Consider the following 15,126-nt stretch of genomic DNA (forward strand, 5'->3'; position numbering starts at 1 on the left):
GTTTGCCTCAGTTCCTCATCTGTCAAATGAGCTGGAGAAGGAAACGGCAAACCATCGTAATATCTTTGCCGGGACAATGCTAAATGGAGTCACGAAGAGTCAGACTTGACTGAAACAACTGAACAACAACAACAGAATCTTGTACATACTCATATATGTGCCCGTTGTCTCTCCCCCACCTTGATTGTAAACTCCTTGAGGGCAAGAACTCTTTCACCTTTGTTTTTGTATACTCAATGTCTAACATAATATCTAGTATACAGTAAGCACTGGATACATGCTTATTGATTGAATGATAAAAATATCTTCTTTAGGTTATGTTTAAAGGAATGATGTCAGGCTGAAGGGAACTTTCTACTTTTCTCTTGCTGCCTTAGAAACGGTCAGTTTCCCACTGGTTATATTAAAGAGCAGACTGCTTCTGCAGGTAGGCTGGTCTAGCCCCATGGTGCTAGAAGATCACTAACTGAAAGTCAAGGGACCTGGTTTCTGGTTCCATAGCCTGACACCAACGACCACTTCTGCCCTCGGACTGCACTTCTTCCAGAAAATGCGGGTCCCTCGCAGCTCTAAAGGCCATTATTGTTTTCTGTTGCTGTCTTTCTCTCTAGGCCTTTCTGTAACTCAGGCCTAAGCAGGTTAGAAAATATCCCCTAAAGAAACTTTGGCAAAACCCTGTGGGAAATCTGGAGCCCACAGGCCAGAGGCAGTACGGGTCAGTGGAAAGAACGCTGGACTTGGGGTCAAGTCTTGGCTGTTCTGTTTACTACCCTTTGTGACCTTGGGCAGATTACTTGACATCTGGTTCCTTCCAAAGAAAATGAGGTAGTTGGACTAGTGGAGGTCTATGGTCCCTTTCAGCTCTAAATATTCCATGAGTCTAATTAGAGAAAGGTTCATGGGGGAGGTCAGAAAGTCAGCTAGTCCTGAAAGATAGAAAGAATTTGGAGATGCAGACAGGAAGGAGGAGGGCATTCTGAGCTAGGAATGTAGGGTAAGGAAAGGCCTGTGCTAAATTAGGGAAAGGAGCAAAAAGCAGCCAAAATATTGAAGGCGGTTGATTGTCTTTCACCTTGCAAGTGTGGGTCCCAAGGGCCCCACAGAGACAGAGAGAACAATGACTGATCACACGCCAACAGCCTGGGTCTTCTCATCTGCCTTCTCCCACTGATCTCGGCAACTCGGCTCTTCTGTCCTACTCTTTACTCTCTCACTTTCTCTTCAGGTTCCTCTTCTAAATCTTGGCTTCCTTTGAAATTCTCTTATCACTTCTTATTTCAAAAGCACTAAAGGCAGGATGAGAGGGAAGAAGTAAAACTCTTGAAAATAACTCAGCAGATGAAAGCCTTTTCACAAAACACAAGATAAATGATCAGGGGTGTGTTTTCCTTTAAGCCTTCCTCTCCACACTCACATTGCTACCATCTTAGTGACTGGCCCTCAATCCCCTTTCTCACCTGGACAATTGCAATAGCCATTTGGTGTATGGACTGCTTCAATTCTCTCCCCACTCCAATCCACCCTCCACTCAGCTGCCATAGTGATTCCTCTAAAGTACAGGTCTGACCAGGTCATCTTCCCTCCTCAATAAACTCCAAAGGTTCCCTATTACCTCTAGGATCAAAGACAGAATCTTTTGTCTGGCGTTTAAAGCTCTTCACAACTCGGCCCCTTTTAAGCTTGTCAGTCTTTTTACCCGTCACTCCACTACTCAGTTGTGCTGGACTACTGGGTGTTCGTCACATAGGACACATCACGTCCAGCATTTGTGTCTTTGCCTTGGCTGCCCTCCAGGCCTGGAATGCACTTCCTCCTCACCTTCACCTCCTGGCAATCCCTGCTCCCTTCTCTCTCTCTTACTGCTTGGTGTTTTCCATTTACATTATATTTTTCTTGTATGTACATAGCTGTTTGCATGTTATCTCCACCACTAAAATGTAAGCTCCTTGAGGGCAGGGGCAGCGTTTTTGCCTTTCTTTGTATCCACAGTGTCTGGCACATAGTAATCAATTAATAAATTTTTATTGATTGACTGGCTGACTATTCCAAATGCTATGGGGATGTTTCCTGAGTGAATCTGTTTGTTCTATGATCTCTGAGGGCAGAGACCCTTTCTGAACAGCTTTTCTATCCAGAGCAAGTGCCCTAAAGAGTAACTTCTTCTCCAAAGCCCATTGCCAGGGTATCCTGAATCCATGGCCTCATTGCTCTCATCTCAAGTTTATTTGTTCAAATACTATGTAGTCCCAGAATGTTAGAATTGGAGGAACGTTCTAAATCATCCCTCTAACAAATATCTAACCTTGCTGTGGTAAAGTGATTGATTATTCACACCCTTTGATGAAAACTTTCACAGCGTGTGGATCTTTAACTTTCTTATATACTGTTTTATAGCCACTTTGCACATAGTAGGTACTTAATAAATGTTTATTGAATTGACCTGAGATTAAAACACCTTCTCTTTCTCATATACAGTTTTATAGCCATTTTGCACATAGTACAAATGTTTATTGAATTAACCTGAGATTAAAACTCCTTCTCCTTCTCTGGTGGAAAGTTGTTTCTTTTCATCTTTCTCTGTTACATTAATTCCATGCGTTGCCTTTCCTGCCTATGCCCTATATTCCACAACATCTAGCTATCTGGGACCTATTTATAGTTTTCTATGAGACTCTGGGCAAGTAATTTTGCCTATCTGGGCCTCAGTTTGCTCATCTGTAAAGGGAGAGAATTAGATTAAATATCCCTACATGTCCCTTCCAGTTCTGAAATTCTATGATTCATCCTCAGCCATCAACAACTCTGGCAGGTCAAAGGGGCAATTATCTAGGATTATTGCTGGAGCATAATTCAGAGATAGGTTTGCAAAGCAGAGGAGGTTACTTCCCCTTGACCATTTCACCTTTGTCCCACTTTAGTCCCTGTTCTAGCAGGGTTACTGAGGGCAAATTCCAGTCTCCTTCTATTTTTAGATTCTCTTCATTCCTCCAAGCTACTGGAATAGTATAGTCCCAAACATAGTCAGTCCCATTTCAGACCTGGAGGAGACCTCAGAGGTCGTGTTGTCCAACCTTCTTATTATATACGCTGCCTGTATAATGGGAGATTTATAGGATTTTAGAGTTGGAAGGGACCTTCGGATGATCAGCGGGTCCAAAGGTTTTTAATTTTTTGTGTGTCATGGAATCCTTTGGTAGTCTGTTTTGGACCCCTTCTCAGAATAATATTCTGTTTTGTTTTTAATCCAAAATTGAAGGAAATGCTAAATTTCATTTGCAAGTTAGTGAAAATAAAGAGGTAATATTTTCCCCATCCAAGTTTACAGGCCTCTCAAAATCTATCCACATAAAGGTGCCTGTAGACCCCAGGCTAAGAACTGCTGATCTAGTCCAACCATTTTACAAACTGGGAAATGGGAGCATTTTTGTTATCCAGCTCTCCATGACCCCCTTTGGTGTTTTCTTGGCAAAGATACTGGAGTGGTTTGCCATTTCCTTCTCTTTTTTTTTTTTGGCTAGGTAATGGGGTTAAGTGACTTGCCCAGGGTCACCCAGCTGGTAAGTGTTATATGTCTGAGGCCAGATTTGAACTCAGGTCCTCCTGAATCCAGGGCTGGTGCTCTATCCACTGCGCCACCTAGCTGCCCCCCATTTCCTTCTCCAGAAACTGAGGCAAACAGAGCTAAGTGACTTGCCCAGGCTCACACAGCTAGTATCTGAGGCTGGATTTGAACTCAAGTCTTCCTGATTCCAGGTCCTGCGCTCTACCCACTATGCCACCTAGCTGCCCATAGAGGGCACAGAACAGATGAAATAACTTCCCCAAGATCACGGCTCATGACTCAGGGGCAAAGCCAGGACTCAGGTCACGGTCTTCATCTGGAAGACACCATCTGATCCAATCATTTCGCAGATGTAGAAATTGAGAGACTATAAAGAGATGTACCCAAGTTCACAAGCCGTCAGGGGTAAAGTCAGGATTAGGATCACAGATTTAGAATTGGAACAGACCTTAGTTTTTCACCTCATTTTACAGATGAAGATGCTGCACAAGGTGACACGTGGAATAGTGACAGGACTTGAGTCCACGTTCTTTGACTCAAAATGATGAGGAGGAGGAGGAGGATAACCTCAATTATGTAATTATATATTATTGTTGTAATACAAACAATCGTAATAAATGGTATTTGTATAACACCTTAAGATTTGTAAAGCGCTTTACATACATTAATTTGATTCTCACAACAACTCTGTGAGAGTAGGTGCTATTATTATCCCCATTTCACAGAAGGGGAAACAAACCCACAGCGGGTAAATGGTTTGACCATGGTCATTCATGGCCATTAAGTGTTCTTGCAATAGCCCACTATTTCCCAGGTCTGTAGACTCCAATACTCTTTACTACCTCGTCTTTGAGCTCTTGCAGCACTTAACCTCATATAGAGTTATGCCCCTAGTAACTTCAGGTTTGGGCAGCTAGGTGGTGTAGTGGATAGAGCACTCAGCTTGGAATGAGGACTCAGCTTCCTGAGTTCAAATCTGGCCTCAAATACTTACTAGCTGGGTGACCCTGGGCAAGTCATTGTACCTGTTTGCCTCAGTTTCCCCATCTGTAAAATGATCTGGAGAAGGAAATGGCAACCCACTTCAGTATCTTTGCCAAGAAAACCACAAATGAGGTCGTGAAGAGTCAGGTACAACTGAACAACAAAACTTCAAGTTTTCATAAGGTTGGCTAAGTACATAGGACTTTTAAAAAATAAACTCACAGTCCCAGCATACTACAAAGGGAATCTAATGCTGAATTCTCTAGGGGAGCCCTTTTAAAATGCAACGTAATAAGGGAATCATCTGTGTGACTGTTAAGATTTGTAAAAGTCTTCTATTTCAGTGTGTCATCTTAGAAAGTCTTAGAACGGGAAAGAAAAGCAGGGGCTCTTGGTCATTGTTGCAGTTCATGTGGCTAGCCACTAGGTGTCAACAGCTAGCCTTCACAATGCTCTAAGCCTGAATGCAGTAAATTATAAAAATTCATTCATTTTATCTGAACAAATGGAATACTAAATTCATTTCATTTTGAATTTGATCCATTCCAGGCTGGACAGATGGCTTTCTGACTTTTGGAAGGGCAGAAAGAGGCTGTTTTTAAGCAGTAGTATATCACCGATGGTTGTCATTTGAGCCAAGGGGGAGAATATGTCAAGGTGCTCTGGCAAACTGTAATTAGAATTAGTGGCATAGAAGTAAAATGAACTGCCAGCACCCAGTTTTCATATTTGAAAAAAGGGGCAGTGAGTCAATAGAAAGGAGCACAGAACCTCAGAGTTCTGTGCACCCAGATCCTGATTAATCCATACCTGAAATGAATTCTCCCATGAAGACTCCTAATCATCCGTCACGTAGGCTTTGGGGATGATCTGCAATTAGGGGAAACTTGCTACCTCCCAAAGCTACCCCTTCCACTTTGGGAAAGTTCTAATTGTTAGGAATTTTTTTCTTCCTGACCACAAACCTAAATTTGCCCCTATGAAACTTCAATAGCTTTTCTGGAACCAAATAGAAACATCTAATCCCTTTTCCATAGGCTTTCCCTCCAGGTTAAACATCCCAGGTTCCTTCACTTAATTTGTATGGCATGTCCTGGAGGCCCTTTACTAACCACCCTGGTTGCCCTTCTCTGGATACTCTCCAGTGTGGCGGCCAGATGTCTTTCCTGATATACATAACACAATATTTCAATTGTGGTCTGCCCTGAGCAGAGTTCACCTTTTCCTTTCTGGATCCTAATCTCTGATAAATGCACATAAAGATCACATTAGCTTTTTTTAATCTTCTTTGTCACATTAGTAGACTCACATGGATGAACTTCTATTAAAAGAACAATAATAGAACTGTGTACTTTATTATGTTTGCCAAACAATCCTCCCTCTAAGCCAATGGATTTCTGGAAGATGGAGGAAGTCCCAGAGATTATCTATAATTTATGGGAGTGAAAAGGGAGTTTATTTGTTTTTGTGGCGCTCATGGACGAACTCATGATATTCTATCACGATCAGAGAAGCTCATGATATTCTATTTGTCCCTATTCTGGAACCAGAATAAAAAATCATTCAAAGAGCCGTTTATTTAGAGTAGAGGTAATGATCTGCAATTGATCTGCAATAATGATCTGGCTGGAGGACAGGTCTAGAGGATAGGAAGACCCTGGTTAAGTCCCACCTTTGACAAGATTAAGTGACTTCCAGTGCCTGCAGGCAATGCTCTTAGAACTGGGGCTTCTCGGTGGGAGCTTCTCCTCAGTGATCACAGGTCCTGTTAAAAAATCTTCAACCTTGGAGACAGCAGCCACCCTAGCCCACGGTCCTAGGCCATACCCCAGGCCTTCAGTTGTTGATACTCAACAAAGCACATGCTGAAGAGCTTAGGACACAAAATCTCCTTTATTACACCATGAACAATTTTAATGCTATTTTGTTGTTGTTGTTGGTCAGTTGTTCAGTCGTGTCTAACTCTTTGTGATCCTGTTTGAGGTTTTCTTCGCAAAGATACTGGAGTGATTTGCCATTTCCTTCTCCAGCTCATTATACAGATGAGGAAACTGAGGCAAATATAGAGTTAAATGACTTGCCCAGGATCACACAGCTAGTAAATGTCTGAAGCCAGATTTGAACACAGGTCTTTCTGATTCTAGGTCTGGTGTTCTATACACTGTACCACCTAGATAGCAATGCTATACTGCAAACAGGCCCAAATTATCAATGAGTTATGTCCTGGAAGTTCATGTGTTAAGTTAGTTGTTTGGAACTTGGGAGGTGTTTTTCTATAGAACCTTCCAGAGAAGGTTCCTAACTTAGGTCTATGATACTCCAATGCAATAATATGTCAAAATTTTAGTTTTACTCACACATGAAGTTCCTTTCTCTTCCACAGGAGACTTAGCCTCTGACTTTGCCTACGGCTGAGGTTTCTTTTGCAGGGGCAAATATACCTCTCGGTTTCTTTGTGGCAAGTCCCATTTGCTTATTATCAAGGCTTCTATTTTCCTATGTAACTACTTCTCTTTGATAGGGAACTGTGTGTGGGAGTGGGAAGGCTGTCAGTATATCAGGAATTTTTTTTTTTGAGGTAATCAGGATGAAGTGACTTGCCCAGGGTCACACAGCTAGTAAATGTCTGAGGTCACATTTGAATTCAGGTCCCCCTGACTCCAGGGTCAGTGCTCTATCCACTGTGCCACTTAGTTGCCCCTGCTGGGAATTTTCAAAAGCTCAAATGGGTTTGGTAATTCACATAACATTTTCTGGCTCGTTCTTGCTGTGAATTACATTGCAGTCCTCTAACTGTACATTTCTTTTCATTTCTTTTATAATGTCCTTAGTTTTACCCTCTAAGTCTAAGTTAGGCAATAGCGCCCAAGAAATCAAAATCATTTGCCCACGTACATTATCTCATCAACATATATTTAATATAATATTTAGCAGTCATTTTGTATCTATAGTTTTAGGCATGCTCCAGATTGATCCTGAAAGAGGGCACTACCCAAAAGAGACTAAAACAAGATATAAAAACATTTTTTAAATTAAAAAAAATTATTTTTTTTAATAAACAGGACTTAAAATATAAAAACTGGATTAAAACTAGATTAAAATATAAAACTGGATAAAAACTCCAGATTGTTCCTGAAAGAGGGCACTACCCAAACAAGATATAAAAACATTTTTTAAATTTAAAAAAATTATTTTTTTAATAAACAGGACTTAAAATATAAAAACTGGAAAAAAATTCAGTAAGAAGGCACAAATTTTTTAAAAAACATCTGAAAAATAAAAGGCCAAAGAGAATATTTCTTCTTCAAACATATAAAGAACTGATGAACTAAAATTATATTCAAATCAGAAAAAAGGGGGGAAATTATAGAGTGGAAGCCCCAGATGTACCATTATTGATACCACACAATGTATTTAAAGAAAAAAATTTAGCCATCTTGGGGTGGGGGGAGGGGAGAGATGGGGAGAAAATTTGAAACTCAAAATCTTGTGGAAGTGAATGCTGAAAACTAAAAATAGATAAATAAATTTTTAGAAGGTTTAAAAAAATGAAGAAAAAAATATTTAAAAATCCCTTTGGTAGAGGGAATTTTCTCACCTGGAAGTTCCCTATACCAAACGAATTCATAGGTCTAGCTGCCATCCTTACACCTACTTTTAAAAACATGCATTTTTGTTGTAACTATTATCATTTCCATAATGGTCCATGTCATATTAGGCCTTAAGTCTACATCATATGAGGATCAGTTGAAGAAACTAGGAGATGGCCAACCTGGAGAAGACAAGACTTGGGGGGACATTAAGTATTTGCAGGGCTGTCTATATAGAAGAGGGATTATGCTTCCAGCTAGGTGGCTCACTGGATAGGGTGCTAGGCCTGGAGTTAAGAAGTCTCATCTTCCTGTTCAAATCTGGCCTCAGACACTTACTAGCTGTGTGGCTTTGGACAAGTCACTTAACCCTGCTTGCCTCAGTTTCCTCATCTGTAAAATGAGCTAGAGAAGGAAATGGCAAATGACTCCAGTATCTCTGCCAAGAAAACCCCCAATAGGGGTCATGAATAGTTAAACACAACTGAAAACAACTGAACAACAACAACAACTTGATTGAGAGGGTAGATTTAGAGGTTGAGGTTGAGGTTGAGAGGGTAGGAACAGTGGATATAAGCTGCAGAACCAAATTTAGACTTGTCAGGAAAGCTATCTTACAAAATTGAGAGCACAAGTAAACATCTACACAAGTAGGGAGTAAAACATGATGGGGCATGGATTACACTTGAACCTCTCTTTCATTTGAACTGGTCAAAAGAAGGAAGAATACATATACAACCACACCAATTTGTGTACAGAAATACACTTCACTCAACAGGGAAATAGGATAGAAAGTGGAGAAGGGGGGAGAAGGAATTAAAGAGAGGACAGATAGGCTTGTGTGTGGAAGGGTTAGTTCTAAACTCAAAAAACTCTAAGGATGTACAAAAGTATTTATACTTTTTTTTTTTTTGAGGTGGCAAAGAATGGGAATTTGAGTGGGGTGGGGTATAAATTTGAAAATGGATGATTAAGTTATGGTATATAAAATATGATGGAATACTACCGTGTTCTCTGATCTCTTAGCATAATGACCAATCCCAATTCCAGAGGACTAATGGAGAAACATGGTAGCCACCTCATCATAGAAAGGTGAAGAACTCAAAATGCAGTTTGAAATAAAGATATTTTTAGACATGACCAATATAGAAATTTGTTTTGATTGATTATTATTTGTTGTTAATGATTGATTTTTTTGTGTTCTCAATTGCTGCGGGAGTGAGAAGGCAAATTTTGGTTGATTAAAACAAATAAAATGTGTTTTAAAAAAATAAAATATCTATAGAATATATAAAATACTTGTGAGTGTACCTAGTAAGATACACAAAAAAACCTCTATGAATATAACTGTAAAACACTCATTACAGAAATAAAGACACACCTAGATAAATGGTGGAATATCATGTAGGCTAGGAAAATACAAGAAAAATAACAATACTACTGAAATTAATTTACTTATTTAGTACTATACCAAGCAAACTGCCAAAAGTTTATTTAGAGAGGCTGAAAAAATAATAGCAGAATTCAATTCAACAAAAATTGCTGAGAAAACTGGACAGGTTTGGCAGACATTAGGTTTAGAGCAATACCTCACACCATATACCAAGATAAGCTCCAAATAGATACATGACTTAGATATAAAAGGTTATTTCATAAACAAATTAACCTTTTTGGTGTCATAGACCCTTTGGCAATCTGATGGAGCCTATGGACTCCTCAGAATAGTAGGTTTTTTAACTGCATAAAATAAAATACACAGAATTACAAAGGAAACCAATCATATAATGATCAAAATTTTAAAAAAAAATACAAATTCACAGATCTCCAGGTTTAAAGTCTCTGCCAGCTCCTGCCTCTGACATTTACTAGCTGTATGTGATTCTGGCCAAATTACTTTACCTCTCTAATACTCACTTATAATAAATCTAATAATCACTACCCTATGGAAGTGTTGTGAGGAAAACACTCTGTAAACTTTAAAGCATTGTATTGAATTGTTATTATTTCCCCTTTTTACTTTTGTCTGAGTCTGAAGAAGGAAGGTGAGCGTGTAGCTCTGAGCTGTGCTTTTTAAATAACCAATACTCTCCTAATGAATGATGCTCCAACTTAATCTAGGGACAGTTAAAACTGCACCCAGCTTTCTCACCGAAGTCAGGAAAGAAAAAAAAATGTTTTTCCAGATAATTCCATATACATATATATACATATGTGTGTGTGTGTGTGTGTGTGTGTATGTGTGTGTGTGTGTATAAATATATATATACATCCTGAATATAAAATAGAACTCCAAAGCTGAGGGCATCAGACCAGCAAAGGAATTTAATACTAATGGGTATGCAACCTGCTATGTGGACTAAAGGTTAAAATCACGTCATCTACCCATGTTTTTCTATAAGAATGTCAATAATTAGCTGAGTTAGAGTTAACCATTCACATAAGACTGGAAGGCCAAGGTGGGAAGGGGTGATGTAATCCTTGTTCCAATTGTTTATAGTACATAGCAGAGATTAGGTCTGTTGGAGTCAAATACAATCATTCTAATTCCTAAAGTATTGACTGAAACCTACCACTATGTTCATAGCACTGCGTTCAAGGTAACCAGTTGTGGTTTAAGAACTAGCCAGTGAAAATGGCCAGAGTCAGGGGACAGAGTGTCTTAAGAGAGGAACAGCAAGGAGGCTAGTGTCGCTGGTAAGTGAGGGTCATGAAGGTATAAGAAGACTGGAAAAGCACGTGAAGACCAAGTTTTCAAGGACTTTGAATGTCAAAGGGAGCACTTCTTATTTTATATTCTAAAATATAATATGTGTGTGTTGGGGAGGGAGAAAGACAAAGACAGAGACAGACAAGACAGAGACAGAAAGACAGAGACAGAGAGAGACACACAGACAGAGAGACAGAGAGAGAGAGAGAGAGAGACAGAGACAGAGACAGAGACAGAGACAGAGACAGAGAGAGCGCATCATCTAAGGTGCATCGATGCTGACTCTGCCTTTCTGGATCCAGAGTATGGAACAACAGGCACTAACCACAGGCACTTTTGTCTGGTTAACTTCTATCAGGAGGGTTTAAAAATCTCTCTAGGCTGCCTCTTCTGGAGTTACAGGGTATTATGGCCCCGGGGAATTAACTTAATTTAACTAATGAAGTTAAGTAAGGGACCTCAGCTAGTCCAGTCATTTTTGGAAGCAGGACTCTCAACAACAGCTTTGGCGAGGGGCCATCCGGCTTCCACTTGAAGATCTCCCTTAAGAGAAAATTCACTACCCTCACCCCTTACCCTTACCCCAAAGGTAGTACATTTTATATTATGTCTACGTTGTTTTCATTTCTAAGTGGCACAGTGCATAGAGCACTGTATCTAGAGTTGGGAAGAGATGAGTTCAAATCCAGCTTCAGACACTTAGTAGTGTGACCCTGGGCAAGTCACTTAGCCTCTGTTTGCCTCAATTTCCTCAACTGCAAAATTGGGATAATAACAGCACCTAGCTTACAGTGTGGTTATGAGGATCAAATGAGATAATATTTGAAAAATGCTTAGCATAGTGTCTGGTACATAGTAGGCACTATATAAATACTTATTCCTTTCCCCTTCCCCTGTGGCCACACAGCTATTAAACAGTGATGGAGGTGTCCAAATCCAGTGCTCTATCCACTAAGCCATACTGCCTCTGTATAGGATTTAACATGTATCCCCCTTAAAAATCATCTCATTAGATTTGGCCAACTAACATATAACTTGTCATCTGAGTTCAAATCTAGCCTCAGACACTTGACACTTACTGGCTGCGTGACCTTGGGCAAGTCACTTAACCCTGATTGCCTCACCAAAAAAAAAAATTCATATAACTTGTCAACTATAACATACACATCCCAAGACCCAAGATCCAATCTGTTTATAGTAGATAGCAGAGATTAGGTCCATCAATTTGATAAGCTCCAATATTTTCCAGGAACCAGGTCATCAGGATTGTGAGAAGATTGTTAAATTTTTCAGTTTGAATATGAACGTTTACACCTTGGAATTTGGCAAACACTGCAAATGAGGATTTGATTTGTTGTTCTGTTAACTGTCTAGACTTAAGAAAGTGATGGAGAAAGTTAATTATTAATTAATTAATAATGCAGGTTAAACTTAAAAGTATATCCTTCCTACATTTTCCCCCACAGAGAGCTGGCTGTTAAATATATGCCAACATACCCATATTCCAAAGCCACTCTTAAAGAGAGGAAGAAGATATTGGAGAGGGATGGCAGGGAAAACACTGGTTGGATATTTGGCCAGTTAAGCCCAGGTCATACCTGGAATAGGAAATGCTTTCATGGAGCATCCTAGAAATGCTGTTCCTTTAGTGTGGAAGAAGAAATAGAAGAAAAAAAATGTTGTCTCCCTACCTCTACTCTTTCTATAATTTCATGGAGGGTGTTTTTGGTCAGTTCAGGTTTAAAGATGCTTTGGCTAATAAAAATCTACCTTTATAATGGTTATATATCTATGCCCTTTGGCTTTGTTATTTCTCATTTAACACAGGTCTTCAAGCACAGGACAGAACGAAGAACACTGGCTCTGAAGTAGAAGACCTGAGTTCAAATCCTACTTCTGACACTACCTGTGTAACCTTAAGCAAGTCACTTAATTTCCCTCTGCCTCAGTTTTCTTATCTGTAAAATGAGGGGAATTAAAGGAGATGGCCTCAGAGGTCTCTTTCACCTTGAGACTTCTGATCCTGTGGTCTCCTGTCAGAGAGTAAACTCGTCTCACTGCAGAGGAAAGCTCTCTTTAATCTTACTGTAGATGTAGATTCATGTAGATGCCAAACTGGACCGCACCTCAATAGTATCTTTGCTCCTGTTTCACAGGGAGGTCCACAAAGGGCTAAACTGTGATAGGCCAGAGATTCTCCCTGATTTAAGATTTGTCCTTTGTAAAGTGAGGGGTGTGGATCTGGTGATCTCAAAGGTCCTTCCAACTCTAACATTCTATGAATCCATGGAATTCTCAGAAAGTGGCGATTTGCAGAAAAGCTTGTCCTTAGGAGTAAATGATGCTGTGGCTTTGGCCTGAGTTCACAAGCATTTGAAGAAATTTTGCTTGCTTCAGAGAACCCAGCAAGCTATCACATGTGGTATTTCAACAGCACCTAGTATCACACCCAAGCACACTCAATAAAAGTTACTAGTTTGCTAACATTAGATTAACTCCTAAATGCAGTTAAGATTTGATCTCACACTTTGGAAATACTGGAAATCTAGACTTCACAGCATGCCTTTTTCTCACTGAGAAACTTCCATTTTCTGCTTAGAGACAAAACATATATTTTATGGACTGTATTATTACAGGTGGAGAGCTAGCTGGCACAGTAGATAGAATGCCAGGCCTGGAGTCAGGAATACCTCAGTTCAAATCTGACCTCAGACATTTACTAGCTGTGTGACTCTGGGCAACTCACTTAACCCTGTTTGTCTCAATTTCCTCATCTGAAAAGTGAGCTGGAGAAGAAAATGGTAAACCTTTCCAGTATCTTTGCCAAGAAAACCCCAAATGGGGTCACAAAGAGTGGGTCATGACTGAAAAATTACTATAAAGGTGCTCAAGAGACCTCCTACCCTACACTTGGGGAAAGAGATACACGGATATTTTCAAGCTACTAGGATTCTGTCCAACAGAACAGAAGAGGAAGGATTTAAAAAAAAAAAGTATTTCCATCACCACTAGACATAGTAGGTTTGGGAGGAAGGGGAATACACACCCCAAATCTATAGCTTTAAGATTCATCTGAATCAAGTTACATGAATAGGTTTCTAATCATAAGCCTGGAAACTATAAAGATTCATGTCAGCAATTCACCCACCATTTATGATGATCAAGCCTATTATGTAGAAGGCCCAGCGCCAGGGCTGAAAAATAAAAAAAATAAAATATCCCTGCCCTCAAGGAATTTACATTCTACTGGGTAGGTGGTAGAGGAATCTAATGCAAAGTATATATAAATATATATATGTGTGTGTGTATGTATATGTATATATGTGTGTGTGTGTGTGTATATATATATATATATATACACACATATAATGTACTGTAAATGTAAATTTGTGGGAGTAGCACTAACAGGTGGGGGGGGGAGCAGTGTTCAGGGACCCTGAGCTGAGCCTTGAAGCAAGCAAGGGACTGAAAGAGGAGGAAGTGAGGAAGGAGACTAATAGAGGCATAGGCGATAGTCTGTGCAAAAGCACATAGAGGCAGAAGGTGGGATCACCAGATTACCAAGTAAGCCAGTATGGCTACAACCCAGGGCTTTAAATCAGTGTAGTAATGTGATCCTAGCTGTGTGACCCTAGGCAAGTTACTTAACCTGTGTTTCACTGTTGTCATTTGTAAAATGGAGATAATGACACATACCTTGCAGGGCTGTTGTGAGGATAAAATTAAATAATATTTGTGTAGCACTTTGCAAACTTTAACATTCTGTAAAATGCCAGCTATTAGGGGCAGCTAGGTGGCTCTATCCACTGATAGAGCACTGGCCCTGGATTCAGAAGGACCTGAGTTCAAATCCGGCCCACAGACACATAACACTTACTAGCTGTGTGACCTTGGGCAAGTCACTTAACCCCATTGCTTAGCCAAAAAAAAAAAAAAAAGCCAGCTATTTTATGATGATAAATGATGTAAATTTTGGGAAAATCAGCAACTTCTAGATTATTAAGTCTGTCAACTAATGCCTACTAAGTGTTGGGCACTGCATTAAGTGCAGGCCAAACAAAGAAAGGCAAAAGACAATCCCTGCCCTCAAGGAACTCACAGCCTAAGAGGAGATTTAAAATGCCAAAGGGTGGAGTTTGTATTTTATCCTACAATTCATAGAAAGCTTCTTGAGCTAGAGAGTGACAGGGCCAGACCTGTATTTTAGGAATAACAATTTGATAGCTGTGTGGAGGATGGATTGGAAAGAGAAGGCAGAGCCTTTAGGGAACTATTGCAATAGT

General features: G+C 39.9%; 1 long non-coding RNA gene across 1 annotated transcript in view; it reads left to right on the plus strand.

The window, feature by feature from the left end:
- LOC114024355 overlaps positions 1-12,753 on the plus strand; it is a 41,356-nt gene extending 28,603 nt beyond the window's left edge. Inside the window, exon 4 of the long non-coding RNA XR_003566896.1 lies at positions 12,671-12,753. This is a non-coding gene — a long non-coding RNA (uncharacterized LOC114024355). The remainder of the gene's footprint in view (positions 1-12,670) is intronic.
- The last annotated feature ends 2,373 nt before the right edge of the window (positions 12,754-15,126 follow it).

Source organism: Vombatus ursinus, unplaced genomic scaffold, assembly GCF_900497805.2.
Source record: "Vombatus ursinus unplaced genomic scaffold, bare-nosed wombat genome assembly UNPS02014821.1, whole genome shotgun sequence".
In the NCBI taxonomy this organism is placed as follows: domain Eukaryota; kingdom Metazoa; phylum Chordata; class Mammalia; order Diprotodontia; family Vombatidae; genus Vombatus; species Vombatus ursinus.